This window comes from Jaculus jaculus, chromosome 7 (assembly GCF_020740685.1).
Source record: "Jaculus jaculus isolate mJacJac1 chromosome 7, mJacJac1.mat.Y.cur, whole genome shotgun sequence".
Taxonomy (NCBI): domain Eukaryota; kingdom Metazoa; phylum Chordata; class Mammalia; order Rodentia; family Dipodidae; genus Jaculus; species Jaculus jaculus.
The window spans coordinates 122,014,575-122,032,271 of record NC_059108.1 but is presented as its reverse complement, the minus strand read 5'-3'; positions in this window follow the sequence as shown (position 1 = coordinate 122,032,271).

The following is a 17,697-nucleotide window of genomic DNA, read 5'->3' as shown; positions in this document are numbered from 1 at the left end:
TTGCTGGTAGAAATCACCCAACCAAGAGCAGCTTGTGGGAAAAAGAGGTTTATTATGGCTTACAGGCTTGAGGGGGAAGCTCCATGATGGCAGGGAAAACGATGGCATGAGTAGAGGGTGGACATCACCCCCTGGCCAACATAAGGTGGACCATAGCAACAGGACAGTGTGCCAAATACTGGCATGGGGACACTGCCTATAACACCCGTAAGCCCGCCCGCAATAATACACTGCCTTCTGGGGGCATCAATTCCCAAATCTCCATCAGCTGGGAACCTAACGTTCAGAACATCTAAGTTTATGGGGGACACCTGAATCAAACCACCACACTCCTACCTCTGCCTCTTAAGTAATTTAATTAAAGGCATGTGCCACCATAGTGCAGTGCCCATGTAAAGCCGGAAGCATAAAGTGGCACAAGCATCTGGAGTTTGTTTGCAGGGGTTAGAGGCCCTGATTCTCTCATTCTCTTGTTGCCCAGTGCAAACAAACTCCAGATGCTTGTGCCACTTTGTGCATCTGGCTTTATATGGGCACTGAGTAATGAACTCGGGTTGTTTGGCTTTGCTGGCTTTATCTGCTGAGCCATCTCTCCAGCCCCTAACCTCTTTTTTTTTTTTTTTTTGCATGGATATGTGTCGTGTGCATGCATGTGGGTGTATGTGTGCCAGAGGTCAATGTTGGATTGTTGGGTGTCTTCTTTTTTTTTTTTTTTTTGTGGTTTTTCGTGATAGGGTCTCACTTTAGCTCAGGCTGACCTGGAATTCACTCTATAGTCTCAAGGTGGCCTCAAACTCACAGCAATCCTCCTACCTGTGCTTCCCAAGTGCTGGGATTAAAGGCATGCGCCACCAAGCCTGGCCACCCGCCTTACGTGTTTTGGAGGTTTTGATTCATTTATTTATGTGTGTGCGTGCATGTGTGTCTTGCCACTGCAAACAAACATTAGATGGCTGTGCCACTTTTTGTGTCTGGCTTACATGGGTCACTTGGGAATTGAACCTGGGCCATCAGACTTTGTAAGCAAGTACCTTTAACCACTGGCGGCCATCTTTGTAGCCCCTCCCCACACTTTATCTATCTATCTATCTATTTATTTATTAAAGTTCTTTTTAAAAATATTTTATTTATTTATTTGAGGGGAGGAAGAGACAGAGAGAAAGAGAAAGTGAGCATGCCAGGGCCTCCAGCCACTGCAAAGGAACTCCAGACACATGGGCCAACTTGTGCATCTGGCTTACGTGGGTCCTGGGGAATCAAACCAAGGGTCCTTAGGTTTCACAGGCAAATGCTTTAACTGCTAAGTCATTTCCCCAGCCCTATTTTTTTATTTTTATTTATTTGCAAGCAAAGAGCAAGAGAGATAGAGAGAAAAGAGACAGAGAGAGAACAGGCACACCAGGGCCTGTAGCCACTGCAAATGAACTCCAAATGCATGTGCCCTTGTGCATCTGGCTTACGTGGGAATTGAACCTGGATCTTTTGGCTTCACAGGCAAACTCCTTATTGCTAAGCCATCTCTCCAGCCCCCAGCTTTTATTTATTTATTTATTTATTATTATTATTTTTTTTGGTTTTTTGAGGTAGGGTCTCACTCTGGTCCAGGCTAACCTGGAATTAACTCTGTCATCTCAGGGTGGCCTTGAACTCATGGCAATCCTCCTACCTCTGCCTCCCGAGTGCTGGGATTAAAGGTGTGCGCCACCACGCCCGGCTATTTATTTATTTTTGAGACAGGGTTTCTTACTGAGCCTGAAGCTCACTGACTCAGCTGCAAGTGTTCTATTAAATCTTCAAGTGGCATTTAACAAATAAAGCTCAGGCTGGAGTGGTGGCTTAGTGATTAAGGTATTTGCCTACAAAGCCAAAAGGACCCAGGTTCTATTCCTCAGGGCCCGCGTAAGCTAGATGCACAAGGTGGCACATGTGTCTGGAGTTTGTTTTCCGTGGCTGGAGACCCAGGCATGCCCATTCTTTCTTTCTGTCTCAAATAAATAAAATAAAATATTAAAAAAGACAAATATCACCATAAACATTTCATAAATAAAATCATGTATAGCCCTGCTGTATTTTTTAAAATATATTTTATTTATTCATTTATTTGAGACAGAGAGAAAGAAGGAGAGAGAGAGAGAAAGAATGGGCATGCCAGGGCTCCAGCCACTGCAAACGAACTCCAGACGCATGCGCCCCCTTGTGCATCTGGCTAACGTGGGTCCTGGGGAATCTAACTGAGATCCTTTGGCTTTGCAGACAAATGCCTTAACTGCTAAGCCATTTCTCCAACCCCCATGCTGTATTATTTTTTTTTCATTTATTTATTTATTTATTTGAGAGCGACAGACACAGAGAGAAAGACAGATAGAAGGAGAGAGAGAGAATGGGCGCGCCAGGGCTTCCAGCCTCTGCAAACGAACTCCAGACGCGTGCGCCCCCTTGTGCATCTGGCTAACGTGGGACCTGGGGAACCGAGCCTCGAACCGGGGTCCTTAGGCTTCACAGGCAAGCGCTTAACCACTAAGCCATCTCTCCAACCCTGTATTATTTTTTTTAAAAGCAACTGATATAACTAAAGGCATGTCATGAACATACAGTGACTGGCCATCATGCCCTGTTGTGGGCATCTCAGGCTCAGTTCCACAAGTATTCCAACGTATTCAGATGTGGAGTCCTTGGGCCCCGACTAGGAGGAATCATGGAGCAAGTGGTTGGCTTCTGGCATTTTCTTCTATTTAAATAATATGACAATGAGTACTATATAGAAATGGCTCCACCCCCCACCGGTTTTATTTTATTTTCTTTGATCACGTCTGTAGAATTAGGATTGTGGAATCAAAGGCTAGGGACTGTTTTGTACGTCTTATCACATTATCATTCAGCATATCTGAACTACCAAAAGCGGAATTTTATCATTTAAATAGATTTTTGTTTTGTTTTGTTTTGTTTTTGTTTTTCAAGGTAGGGTTTCACTCTAGTACAGGCTGACCTGGAATTCACTCTGTAGTCTCAGAGTGGCCTCAAATTTATGGTGATCCTCCTACCTCTGCCTCCTGTGTGCTGGGATTAAAGGCGTGCGCCACGACACCCTGCTTAAATGGATTTTTATAACAACATAAAAGTTAGCTAGGCATGTGACTCATGCTCATGATTCAAAAACTCTGGAGACTGAAGCAGGACAGAGAGTTGAAGGCCAGCTTGGAATGGATATATAGTGAGATACTGTCTCTAAAGACAAAACAAAACAAAACAACATAAAAATTCAAGATTCATTTTTCTATGTTACACATATAAACTCTTCTTTTCCTTTGATTATTTGTCAAATAGGAGCAAGATATGGGTTTTTTTAAATGCTTGGATCAGTTCTTTAGTTATTTTGGATAGAAAGCTTTATTAACCACACATGTTTTTCTCCCTTCTGCGGCTTTCATTTTGGTGTTAGCTTCCTTACATTCAGTGGAACGAAAGGCTTTTAAGAACAGGATTTAGCTCCATCTCCTTCCATCTCCGATATCTATTGCATTTATAGTGAAAATGTTCTCTCCTTACCACAGTGGAAAAACTCTGCTTCTCCACTTCTTTCTCTGTTTTTATTGTGTAATCCATTTGAGATGTATTGTGGTACATGGTAAGGAAAATATGGATATTCATTCTGATCCACACTAGTGTCCCTCTGTGATATCTGTTGAATAGTGATTCTTTTTATAGCTTTATGTTGATACTTTTGTCATTGTTGTTAGGGTTAATTTGTTTTAGAGGTCTCACTCTAGCCCAAGCTGACCTAGAATCTAGAGCTCATTCTGTAGTATCAGGCTGGCCTTGAAATCTTGACAATCCTACTTCTGCCTCTAGAGTGCTGGGATCAAAGACATGCACCACCATGCCCTGCTATTGATGCCTTTTCACCTTGTATTTTATTTTTCCTTATTGATTTGAGAGAGAAAGAGAATGAGGCAGACAGAGAGAGAGAGAGAGAGAGAGAGAGAGAGAGAGAAAAGATATGGGGCTCCAGCCACTGCAAACGAACTCCAGACACAAGTGCCACCTTGTGCATTTGGCTTTGAAGGTCCTGGGGAATTGAACCAAGTTCCTTCACCTTTATAGGCAAGTGCCTTAACTGCTAACCATCTCTCCAGGCCTCAAGTTTTTCTGAAAAAAAAAAATTATTTATTTGCATGTAGAGAGAGATACAGAGGAGAGAGAGAGAGCGGGAGACAGAAACAGAGAATGGGCATGCTAGGGCCTCCAGCTGCTACAAATGAACTCCAGATGCACATACCACTTTGTGCATCTGGTTTTAAATGGTTACTGGGGAATTGAACTCAGGTTGTTAGGCTTTGCAGGCAAGTTCCTTAACTGCCAAACCATTTCTCCAGTCCACATCAAATCTTTTTTTTTTTTTTTTTTTGGTTTTTCGAGGTAGGGCCTCACTCTGGTCCAGGCTGACCTGGAATTAACTCTGTAGTCTCAGGGTGGCCTTGAACTCATGGTGATCCTCCTACCTCTGCCTCCCGAGTGCTGGGATTAAAGGCGTGTGCCACCACGCCCGGCTTCACATCAAATCTTTAAATAACTTGAATCTGTTTTTTAAAAAATATTTTATTTTTATTTGACAGAGAAAGAGGGAGGGAGAGAGAGAGAGAGAGAGAGAGAGAGAATGGATGCACCAGGGTCACTAGCCATTGCAAACAAATTCCAGACGCATGCTTCCCCCTTGTACATCTGGCTAACATGGGTCTTGGGGAATCGAACCTGGGTCCTTTGGCTTTGCAGGCAAATGCCTTAACGGCTAAGCCATCCCTCTAGCCCCTTGAATCTGTTTTCACGAGTATGTCCTAGTTCCTAACTTTTTCTATCTTGTCCTCTATAAAATATAGTGGCCAATGATTTTAAGTTCACCAGTAAGTTTCTTTTGCTTCAGAAAGCTTTTTTTAAAAAATAAAGTTTTATTATTTAAGAGATAGAGAGAAGAAGGCAGAGACAGAGAATGAGCATACCAGGGCCTCTGCAACTGCATGCAAACTCCAGACTCATGTGCCGCCATGTGCACCTGGCTTATGCGGGTACTGGGGAATCAAACCTGGGTCCTTAGGCTTCACAGACAAGTGCCTTAACCACTAGGCAATCTCTCCAGCTTTTTTTTTTTTTAAGGGCATGGTGGCAAACACTTATAATCCATCACTGAGGAGGCCAATGCATGAGTATTTTGAGCTTTATGCCAGCCTGGGCTACACAGTGAGCTCCTGTTTCTAATAAGCAAACTAATCACATTTTTTGGTTTTGCCCATTCACGTTCCAAGTGAATTTTGCCATTTATTTGTTAAATTGTATAATATACTTCATTTTGTCTTATTTCCCATTTTAGTCTTAACTCTAATTAGACTTCACAGTCAGGATCAAGATGCATTACTCTAGGGCTGGGGAGATGGCTCAGCAGTTAATGGCGCTTGTTTGCAAAGCCTGCCAACTTGGGTTGGATTCCCCAGTACCCACATAAAGCCACAAAGTGGTGAATGCATCTGAAGTTCATTTACAGTGGCAAGAAACACTGGTATTCCTGTGCCTACACATACACATGTACAATATTTTTATTTTCATTTATTTATTTGTTAGAGATAGAGACAGAGAATGGGCATTCCAGGGCCACCTTGTGCATCTGGCTAATGTGGGACCTGGAGAATCGAACCTGGGTTTTTAAGCTTCACAGGCAAGCACCTTAACTACTAAGCCATCCCTCCAGCCCTGAAATATTTTTTAAAAAGATGTATCACTACTTGTTTTTATTTTATTTATTTGAGAGAGAGAGAAAGAGGGAAAGAGAGAGAGAATGGGAATTCCAGGGCCTTCAGCCACTGCAAATAAATTCCAGACACATGTGCCACCTTGTGCATCTGGCTTACATGGGTCCTGGGGAATCAAACCTGGGTCCTTTGGCTTTGCAGGCAAATACCTTAACTGCTAAGCCATCTCTTCAGCCCCTCACCACATGTTTCACTTTGCTCTTCCCACTTTCAATTTTTCTTTGAATATGAATAAGTATCATTCATTCTAAGTTAAATTCCCAACTTTTTTTTTTTTACTTTTTGTCTCAATTTTGAATAAGCCATTGTTCTCTGCCTTCTCCTTTCCCTCCACACCACTTTTAGTTCCATGCTTAGTAAAAGAAAAGCATTTTGATCCAAAGCCATGCAGCTAAAAACGATACACTGTTGCTGTCTGGCTCCAATAGATGTTGTTTCTTGGCACCAGCCGCAGTCTTTGAACTGTTCTGAGGGTACCTACAACCACCTTTTCCTGTAAATGGGAAGAATTATCTTTGCATTGCCTTCCTAGATTAGGACATCACTCATTAAAAAAGGACTCGGGAGCTGGAGAAATGGCTCACCATTTAAGGCACTTGTCAGCCTTAAAATATTTTAAAAAGACACAACATTTTAGAGGTGTCATCCCTATCTGTTGGATAGGAAGACAATATACCAGACTCCTTAACATCGGTGGCTACCCAGAATATCAGAATGTGACCTATTTCAAAATAGGGTATTTGGACTGGAGAAATGGCTTAGCAGTTAAGATGCTTGCCTGTGAAGCCTAAGGACCCAGATTCTATTCCCCAGGACCCACATAAGCCAGACGCACAGGGTGGCACATGTGTCTGGAGTTCATTTGCAGTGGCTGGAGGCCCTGGTGCACCCATTCTCTCATTCACTCTCTCTCTCATAAGTAAATAAAATAAAAATCATTTTAAAAGATAGGACATTTGCAGGCAGAATTAGTTAAAGTGAGGTTGTACCTGCATTAGGGTAGGCCCTAACCCTACTAACTAGAGCCCTTATACAAAAGCAACCTGCAAAGGCTAGCAGAGACCCAGGAGCAGGCACCTCCCACAGCTGCCATGGGGGCCACCCTGACTTCAGACACGTCTCTCTCTTGCTGGACAGTTCTAGGATTCCAGTCCAGCCTGGATCCACAGCTTCCAGAACACTCCTCTGCTGCTGCCCGTTCACCGTCCATCTGCCAAGACACACAGGAGAGGCGTCCTTGCAAGGCTGCGCAGAGCAGAGAACGAACAGCCCACCCTGGAATGTAAACACTCAAGAAACGATGAGATTTTTTTCTTCCTGTTTCCTGACCAACAGTGAGTGTCTCTTTGTAGAAGGCAAACTATTTATGGCACATTCCAGCCTCAAGCACCCAAGGCTTTTTTTTTGTTTTGTTTTCTGGACAGGGCACGTGGTAGGACATAATTCAAAGGCGTCGGACCACCAGGCTCTCGATCCTGATTCTGCCGTTCTCCAGAGGACTAACTTCGGGCAGGTTTCTAAACCTCCTCCCTATCTGTAACGGACACAATTGTCTGCTAGGCCAGTGCATTTCAGGGAGTTGCTGCGGGGATATGATGAGATAATTTATGAAAAAAGAAACATCGTTTAAATTGTAAAGTCCTGGGCAGAGGTCACCAATCAATAATAGTGGCTCACGGAGCAAAAGGACCAGGCGGGGAGAGACGGACAGTGCACTGTATCCTCTTTGTTCTCTGAGTCAGTCTGGGCCTCGTATGTGCACGCAGGTGCACGTGCACACGTGTGTGGGGCGTCAGGGGTCTCCCTCCACCGCTCTCCACCTCATTTTGAGACAGGGTTTCTCACGGAACCCGGAGTACACTGATCCGGCTAGACCTGCTGGCCAGCGAGCTCCAGATCTGCCTCCCGCGTGTTAGGACTACAGCCACGCAACACCGCATCTGTCTTTTCACACAGGTGCTGGGGATCTGAACTTGGATCCTCATGCTTGCAGAGCAAGCATTTTACCAACTGAGCCATCCATCCATGCCTTCTGTGTCTTAATTTTTTTTTTTTTTTTTTTTTTTGGTGAATGCTAGGGATTGAACTCAGAATTTTATACATGTTAGGCAAGCACCCTGCCATTAAGCCATATACCCATAGCTTAGTTCTATGTCATTATTGGAAGAATATGTTGAAAATAGTTTAAGGATTGAGACAGATGTGGTGGCTCACACCTATGATCCTAGCACTCAGGAGGCTGAGGTGGGAAGATCGTCGTGAGTTCAAGGTCAGCCTGGGCTTGTGTGAGACTTTGCCTCAACAATTCTTTCCCCCAGATTTTTAAAAAATATTTTAAGGAGTGCATATTCATGGTGGCACTTTTGTCTGGAGTTCATTTGCAGTGGCTAGAGGTCCTGGCAAGCCCATTCTCTCTCCCCCCACCCTTTCATAGATAAATAAAAGTAAAGAAAAACTTGTTTGGTTTTTTTGTTGTTGTTGTTGTTTTCAAGGTAGGGTCTCACTCTAGCCCAGGCTGACCTGGAATTCACTATGGAGTCTCAGGGTGGCCTCAAACTCACTGCAATCCTCCTACCTCTGCCTCCCGAGTGCTGGGATTAAAGGCGTGTGCCACCACGCCTGGCAAAAAAAACAAAACAAAACAAAAAAACCTTTTAATTGTGTGTTAGAAGCAGAGAGAGTGTGTATGGGAGCACCAGGGCCTCTTGCCACTACAAACAAACTCCAGATGCATGTGCCATTTTGTGTATTGGGCTTTACGTGGGTACTAGGGAATTGAACCTGGGCAGTCAGACTTTTGCAAACAAGTGCCTTTCACTGCTGAGCCATCTGCCCAGTCTAAAATTCTGTGCTCTCATTCCAACTTACAGGTCTGCTAAAAGATAAGGTAGTATAAAGGACGTATTGTTCATTCTTGGCAGGTGGTTAAGTCTTATATTCGTGTTAGATATCATCATTGCTAACGTTGTTAGTAGAATGATCCATTTTTAGTACGGTTTTAACCTGACCGAGCTCTTTGAGTTTGAACAAAGCATTTCATCTCTGTAGGCTTTTATTTTATATAAAATGAGATGGGTCTTGAGTCTCCATATCCCTTCCAACTTTATGGTCCTCCCGTCCCTGTGACTCCCGTGGGATAAATCCATCGGCCATGAAGACCAACATTATAATCATCAGGTGAGGTGGCCAGCTTCCCACAGGGAATGGCCAGAGGTTGCCAGATTCTTCCTAGCTCCTCCAACTGAAGCCTGTGCCTCCAGCAGGCTCTGGGGCTCATGTTCAGTGAGTGGGGAGAGGGGCGTGTTGGTGGATAGCCAGGCAGATAATCCTAAAGAGAGGGTAGGCCCTGAGACCGGCTGGAAGGAAGGAAAAGCATTGAGTATACCAAGTGTCTTTCACTGATTGAGACCTGGTGAGAGAGAAGGTTGTGAGGATAGATTAAAATGTAGGTCTCAAGCTGGAGAAATGGCTTAGTAGTTAACGTGCTTGCCTTCAAAGCCCAAGGACCCAGGTTTGATTCCCCAGGACCCACGTAAACCAGATGCACAAGGTGGCGCATGCTTCTGGAATTTGTTTGCAGCAGCTGGAGGCCCTGGTGTGCCCATTGTCTCTCTTTCTGTGCCTGTCTCTTTCTCTCTCTCCAATAAATAAATAAGTTATGTACATTTTTTAATGCAGTTCTCTGTTGTCTAGTTCAGAAGCCAGGCTGAGGGGCCAGACAGCCCAAGTCTGAATCTTGGCTCTTCCACTATCAGCTGTGTGACCCTGGTCTGTGAGCCCCAATTCCTCATTTGTGAAACAGAGATCATATAATAGTAGCTCCTCTTAGAGGGCTGTTGTGGAGATTAAACGTGAGTAAACATTTCGAAAGTGCCAGGCCCCATGATTAGGGGTATGTGTTGGCTGTGGATTTTACTATGATCTTGAGAAGAAAGACACAACCTGGTTGTTCAGTGAGGACACTCTGTACTTGGTGTTGAGGGGAGGATAGCTCTTCGGATGTCCTAGAAGCAGTCAGAGGCACCTCGGAACTGACGGGGAGGTTTGAAGCCTAAGTGGAAGCTGAAAAGGAATCCCCGTACCCTTTTGAGCCTGGGAAACACATGCAAGAGTCTTTTAGGAACGGTTCTGTAACGAGCAGAAAATACCATCTTATAGTTAGTATGAAACTCCAAGCACAGACCTGAGACTTACTCCATTCTTTGCGATCAAATCTCCTCAAGTCTGAATATACCTAGAAGGACTAAATTAGCCATCAGCTCCTCCGTGTAAATGAGTTTCTCAGATAAGCCAATATTTTAGTAGACCCCAGAGGACTCAGAACTAAAAATGGATGGGGCAGATCAATGTGAAAATGGAGCTCTTGCGGGGCACTGGGCATGTGGTAGAAAGTTCTGAGTGTTTTGGATGTAGGGCGGGGCGTCTGGAGCAATAAGGAGAGAAGCAGTGGATGGAGGCTGCCTGCTCAGCTTCTCTTTGGAACCCCTAAACCTGCAGTGGTAGCGTTTCTACCAGCCACAACCTCCTCTCTTGCTGGCCAAGTGACCATCCCCACCACATAGGACTTGTCCGCCCCCTACTGGTTGTTTGCCAGAAGCTCTCTTCAAATTGGCAACAACAGGCTATTATTGAGCATTCTCTTTTTCTCTTTTCCTCTGCTGTCTCTTTCCTTTGCTTTGCCTTGTTGGTGCCAGGGGAGCACTTTACCCTACTCCCCTACAATGACTTTACAATAGCATTTTTATAGTGCTTTCCAGTGAAGCGGCACCGTCACAAACGTAGCGCAGCTTGTCTGGAGTCAGCCACCCACCTCCCGCAGCACCCTCCCTGTCCTTTGTTCAGCACAACACATTTCCACCAACCTTCAACACTTCTTCTTTCTGACTCCTTTTGCACATCTGTTTTCTCCTAATGGGCAGAGGAATGGATCCTGGGACCCAGAGGGGGCTAGGGAGGATGGGAGGGTAGGTGACGCTCTGACTTCTCCAGGCCCTTAAGCCTTTGCCCCTGACGATCAAACTCTGTCTGGTGAGAAGACTGGAAGGTGCAGCCGGAGAGTAAGACAAGCTCGGCCGCCCTCCCTCATTCTCTCGCATCTTCCTTCACGCAGTGTGGTCCCAGCTCCCTTGCAAACTGCCCTTGGTTCTCTCCGCCTGCCAGCTACACGGGCCTTGGAGTCTGTGAACTGCCAATCACCCACACCATCCCCACAACAGGATGAGTTCCAGAGACTGCAATGCTTTCACAGGTCTTGTAGCCAAGGTCTCCAGCCTTTGACTCTCAGCTTTCCGTGACATCAGCATGGCCGGGGTCAAGGACAAGGTCCAGTCCTCTCCCTCCTTTCCTAACACAACCAGAGAGCAGGTCAGACCCAACAATCCTCTCTCTCTGTGCGGAGAATTTCCTCAAGGTTGCTGTTGCTATGATCTGTCTATAAAAGGTAATCAGAGAGTCACACTGAATATTTTAGATATTAGATACTCTGTTTGGGTTTTTAATGCACTGTTTTGAGTAAACCACTTAGAGATGTTTGGTTTCAGGCAGCATAAGCCAGCTATTAGAATGATGTCAGTATTGACTTGGTCTCCCCCAGCCAGACAGAGCAATTGAGCAACAAAGACAATGTCCTTCGCTTTTAAGTGGGACTTGAGGTGAAGGAAGACCATGAGAGGGAACCTCAAGGATGAAGAAAGGCTGTGCAGGGCAGGAGTGGGGCTAGATCCAGGGGTGGGGAGGAGTCTCTTTGCAGGCACATGTGGGCCCATAGCAGTGGCACACCCTAGCTGAACTATGGGGTCTTGGGAGTCAGCCTGGCCTTTGGGGTCCCAGCTCTGGCCAGGATCACATGGCCTCTCTCTACCTCCCACCCTTGGTTCTTTCAGAGCTTTTTCTGCTGCACCATGGGTTCCTGGGCTGTGCTAGAAGCACAGAGCCAAAACAAGACTTCTGTTATGAAGATATTGCCTGGAGAAGGTTCAGGGGCGGGTAGGCCACAAGTCAAGAACAATTACAAACTCATGCTGTAAGGTCTGTTCTAGACGTTTCTACAGATGACCACCTAATTTTTTTTTAACTTATTTGCAAGCAGGGACAGACAGAAGACAGGCAGAGAGAGCATATGTTTGCTAGGGCCTGCAGCCACTGTAAACGGACTCCAGATGCATGTGCCACTTTATGCATCTGGCTTTACATGGGTACTGGGAAATAGAACTTGGGTTTTTAGACTTTGCACACAAGCTAAACCTCTGAATCATCTCTCTCCAGTCTGACCTCCTAATTTTTTTAAATTCAGCTTTGCAAGTTAATGTCCCATCTAAACCCTCTTTTGTTCTTTCCCTTCTGCTTAGGACAAATGAGATGGGTGTGGCGTCCATATATTAATAATGATGGAAAGGAAGAATGGGACAAGCCTGACATTTCTTCCTTTATTCACCAGTATTGGGGATTGAACCTATGGCCTTTCACATACTGGACAAGCACACTACCACAGAGCTACATTTCTAGCAAATCTTGAGTTTCCAAATTTTTATTTATTTACTTACAAGCAGAGAGAGACAGAGTGAGAGAAATAGAACAGAGACAGAGAGAATGGGCATACCAGGGCCTCCAGCTGCTGCAAAGGATCTCCAGATGCACGTGCTACTTTGTGCATCTGACTTTACATGGGTGCTGGGGAATCGAACCTGAGTCATTAGGCTTTGCAGGCAAGTGTATTAACTGCTGAGACATCTCTCCAGCCCAAAGCTTGAGTTTTGAAGGTAACAAAGAACCACTGAATGAATCCTCCAATTCTGCCTCTACACTGCTTGCTAAGTAAACAACAATCTCTCTTGGGTTCAGCCAGCTGATTTTTTGTTTACTTGCAACCCAAAACATTCAACTGATACACATTTTTTTCCATGTATGAGAGAAGTTGAGGGTGTACTAGGATGGACGGACGATAGTTCTGGGAAGGCCAGCTTCTTTATGGAAAGGGGAAGAAAGTCTTGGGGTGCACGTAACCCCTTTCAGCTTTATTCATTTAACTTATTCATGTCTGCCCCAGGCATCATAGTGAGTGGCTAAAAACATCAGCAAAACTATACATCATTCTGGTTCTCATGGAGCCTAAAGATTCCAACGATCTCGTAGTAATCCCAACAATTATATAATTAGAAGCTTAGCTAAGCAGTTCGAGGAAAAGAACAAATGTATGTATGGGTACATATAATAAAGTGGGGCCTTTAGAGTCAGATTCAATCAACTATGAGTCAAAAACTACACTGGGTATGTTAAGACTTTTTCCTTGTCATCATCCCCAAGATACAACAGGGTATAACAATTATTTACATAGCATGTACATTATATTAGGTCTTAAAAATAATCTAGAGATAATTTAAAGGAAAAGAGAAGACATCAATAGGTTAATATACAAATGTACTACTTTACATAAAGAAATTGAACGTCCATAGATTTGGGGACCTGAGTGGGATCCTGGAACCAACCTCCCTAACCCCATAGATACTGAGTAACAACTAAATATATGAAATAAAGGCTAGGAGCCAGAAAGCCTTCATACCCTGAGAAAGTGGCCCCTAAGCTGAGAGCTGAAGGGAAGAAAGAAAGATTTGGGCAGAAGTTAATGAAGGCCTGGAGTAGAGGAAGAAGGGATGTTTTCCTTGATTTCTTTCTCTGTCAATGTGCTATTGGTATATATGAAAGCCACTGATATTTAGGTATTGATTTTGTATCCTGCAACTTTACTGGTGGTGCATGCATCTGGAGTTCATTTGCAGTGGCTGGAGGCCCTGGCACACCCATTCTCTCTCTCTCTCTGCCTTTTTCTCTCTCTGTCTGTCTGTCACTCTGAAATACATAAATAAAAATAAACAAACAGAAAAAGAATATGGGGGATAAAATTGGCCTGTGTGGTAAGATAGCGCGGAGAAGAAATCTGTTTTGTCACTCCCCATCTATGAAGGCAATACAGCCAGGTGCCAGCTTGAGAGGGAGACTGTTGGTTTGAGACTGAGCAGCTCTGGGGGCAGACAAACCCAAGCACAAGGAACGATTAAGGAGGTGAGGTGGAGGACATCTTGTCACAATTTCTGCATGGGACATGGCCGTAGGAGGCAGTCTTGGAGAGGGGGTGCTGGATGTGGACACGTGAGTTCAGGTGGCAGAAAGTCTCAGGCTGTGAGGTGGTCGGCGGTCCTGTCTTCTGTGGTGAGGTGCAAACCTCATCACCTGAGAGGAAGCATGGAGGCTCACAGCACCATTACTGTGGTTAGCAGGCCACTCCAGAGCTGTCTCTTTGCTGTGTTGTTAGCTGTGGGTTTGTGTGTGGGGGGGGTACTGGGAATGCTGAAAACCCCATCCAGCAAAGCACTGGATTTCTGCAGCTTCCTTCCTCCTGCAGGATATGTAATGTTGGGTGGGGTTTGCAAGCACTGAGAATGGAGAAGTAAGGTCTCCGTGCTCTGCCCACTGCTTCCATTTCCAGCGAATGTGGGGAACACCCCAGGGCTTGGACGTCAGCTACCACAGGGTGTACACGCAGGAAGTCTCGGCAGCAAGTGACAACCTGTCCAGCCCACGGGCTGCAAAGCTGCGTGAGGCCAGCAGAGGCTCCTCGTGTGCAAAAAAGGAAACGTCTTAAAGTGAATGCAGCCCGGGTGGAAAACTAACCCTTGCCTAGTCTGGGGTCAGCACCAGTCTGAATGGTGGGAAAATAAAGAAACCTAAACCCCATCTGAAAGGAAGCTGACCCAGAACTTTGTTACTTTAAAAAACTTTTCTCAGCCAGGCATGGTGGCGCACGCCTTTAATCCCAACACTCAGGAGGCAGAGGTAAGAGGATTGCTGTGAGTTCAAGGCCACCCTGAGACTCCATAGTGAATTCCAGGTCAGCCTGGGTTAGAGTGAGACCCTACCTCAAAAAGCAAAACAAAAAAAATGTTTCTTTCCTTCTTCTTTTTTCCAAGTGTTGGGACTAAAGGCATGCACCACCATGCCTGGCTTCAACGCACTTCTTTTATATATGTATGTATGTATATGTATGTATATGTATGTGTGTGTGTGTGTGTGTATATATATATATATATATATATATATATATATATATATATATATATATATATATATATCTTTTGCTTGTTTGTTTTTGTTTAGTTGTTTTGTTTTCCTGAGGTAGGGTCTCATACTAGCTCAGACTGACCTGGAATTCATCACTATGTAGTCTCAGGGTGGCCTCGAACTCTCAGGGATCCTCCTACCTCTGCCTCCCAAGTGCTAAGATTAAAGGCGTATGCCACCATGCCTGATATATATATATAATTTATTTGAGAGAAAGAAAAAAAATGAGTGCTCCAGGGTCTCCAGCCACTGCAAGTGAACTCCAGATGCATGTGCCCCCTTGTGCATCTGGTTTATGTGTGTCCTGGAGAATTGAACCAGGATCCTTTGGGTTTGCAGGCAAACACCTTAACTGGTAAGCCATCTCTCCAGCCCCCAGTGCACTTCTTAATTTAATAAAAGCTACCTTTTGGCTAAAAGTGGTATTCATTTGTCATGTCATACATAATAAAGTCTGGATTAATTGGGATTTACTTAAAAAAAAACACAAACAAGACTACAGAATAAAGAAACAAAATTAAAGGCAACTCACTTAGAAAACAAAGGCAAATTTAGCTGGGTGTGGTGGTGCATGCCTTTAATCCCAGCACTTGGAAGGCTGAGGTAAGAGGATTGCTGAGAGCTCAAGGCTACCCTGAGACTACATAGTGAATTCCAGGTCAGCCTGAGCTAGAGCAAGACCCTGCTTCGAAAAACAAACAAACAAAAAAGCAAACCTAACAGAGTAAAATCAGACATCTGAGCTCCAAAAGCTAGGAAATCATGGAATATATATTTCATGCTCTGAAAGTAAATAACTGATACCAAGATTGCTGTATCCAGCAAAGTTATCTTTTAAAATTGATGGATAAAAGGGAAGAGAAAGGAAGGGAGGAGGGTATTTAATAGGTTGATATTGTATATATGTAAGTACAATGATTGAGATGGGGAGGTAATATGATGGATAATGGAATTTCAAAGGGGAAAGTGTCAGGGGGAGGGAGGTAATTACCATGGGATATTTTTTTATAATCATGGAAAATGTTAATAAAAATTAAAAAACTAAAAAAAAGAAATACAGAAAAAAAGAAAAAATAAAAATAAAAAATAAATAAAACTGATGGATAAATTAGGACTTTTCAAGGCATGGACAAATTAAGCAATTCACAATCACTAAGCCAACATTTAAGAAGATATTTAGAAGACTCCTATACCTAAGGAAGAAAGACAATCCCAAACAAGAGAGCTCTGTACAGATTAAACTTCACCAGAGCAAGTCATAGGTAGGAAAGAACCAACCATGTCCAACTAAGCAGAGCAGTACAATCAGGAAAGAAAAAAGAAACAGTATGCAAACCAACCAGGAAAACAGCCAACACCATTACAGGAATCAACAGATTCCTCTCATTCATAGTCCTAAACATAAATATTGTGAATTCTCCAACTGAAATACACAGATGACTTGCTGATTGGATTCAAACACAAGATCCAACTGGTTTTGCTCACAAGAAACACATCTTGGGGATGGGAAGATGGCTCAGTGGTTAAAGGTGCTTGGTTGCATGTATGTGTTTGTATCAGAGAGAGATTCTCCTGCAAACAAATGCCAGATGCCTATGCCACTTTTTGCATATAGCTTATGTGGGTGGCTTGGGAAGTGAACCTGAGCTCTGACACAAACATACACAATGCACACATGTGTGCATGCACATGCACATAAACACATGCCAATAAATAAATATTTAACACAACACATCTCATGGAATGCACTAACAGGCATGTAAGAGGCTGAAAGTGAAAAGGTGGAATTTGATGTACCCAGCAAGTGAGAGCTGAAGACAAGCCGTCAGTCACACGTGACGTGAGGCCAGTGTTAATCAGATTGTCCCTTCATATTAACAGAACAGACCAGCAAGAAGATGTAATGATTATACATATGTATCAAATGTTGTCACATCCGATTTCATAAAGGAAACGCTACTGAATATAAAGATGGAGCCAAACAGATAAGTGGTGAGTAACTTCAATACCACGCTCCAAAAATCAACACAGGAACTTCAGAGCTTCAGAACTTCACACATCAAATGGACTTAACAGACTCAAGATAAATAAGATGGACAAACCTTAAACCAAACTAGCCCAAAGAAAGACGGAAGACTCAAATTTATAAAATTAGAGGTGGAAAAGGGAATATTAAAGCCGGGCGTGGTGGTGCATGCCTTTAATCCCAGCACTCGGGAGGCAGAGGTAGGAGGATCACTGTAAGTTCAAGGCCACCCTGAGACTACAGAGTGAATTCCAGGTCAGCCTGGGCTAGAGTGAAACCCTACCTTGAAAAAAAAGGGGGGGGGGAGGAGAATATTACAATAGACACCAAAGAAATCTAGAGAATCATTAGAGAATTTTGAAAATTCATATTCTACATGGCTGGAAAATCTATACATAGATAAGTTCCTAGATGTATATGACACAAAAATTGAATCAAGAGTATGTAAACAACTTGAACAGATTTACTATGAATAACAAGGTTGAAGCAATATTATGTTGTCTCCTGACAAAGAAAAATTCATGACTAGACAGATTCACTGCTAAATTCTACCAGCTATTTAAAGAACTAACACCAATACTTCTCAAACTATTCCATAAAACAGAAAAGAAAGGAATGCTACCAACTCTTTACACAAGGCCCATATTTGCCTTGATACAAACGCCAGACAATAACACAATAAAAAAGAAAACTATAGACCAATTTCTGTAATGAACATAAATGCAAAAATTCGCAATAAAATACTTGCAAACCAAAACT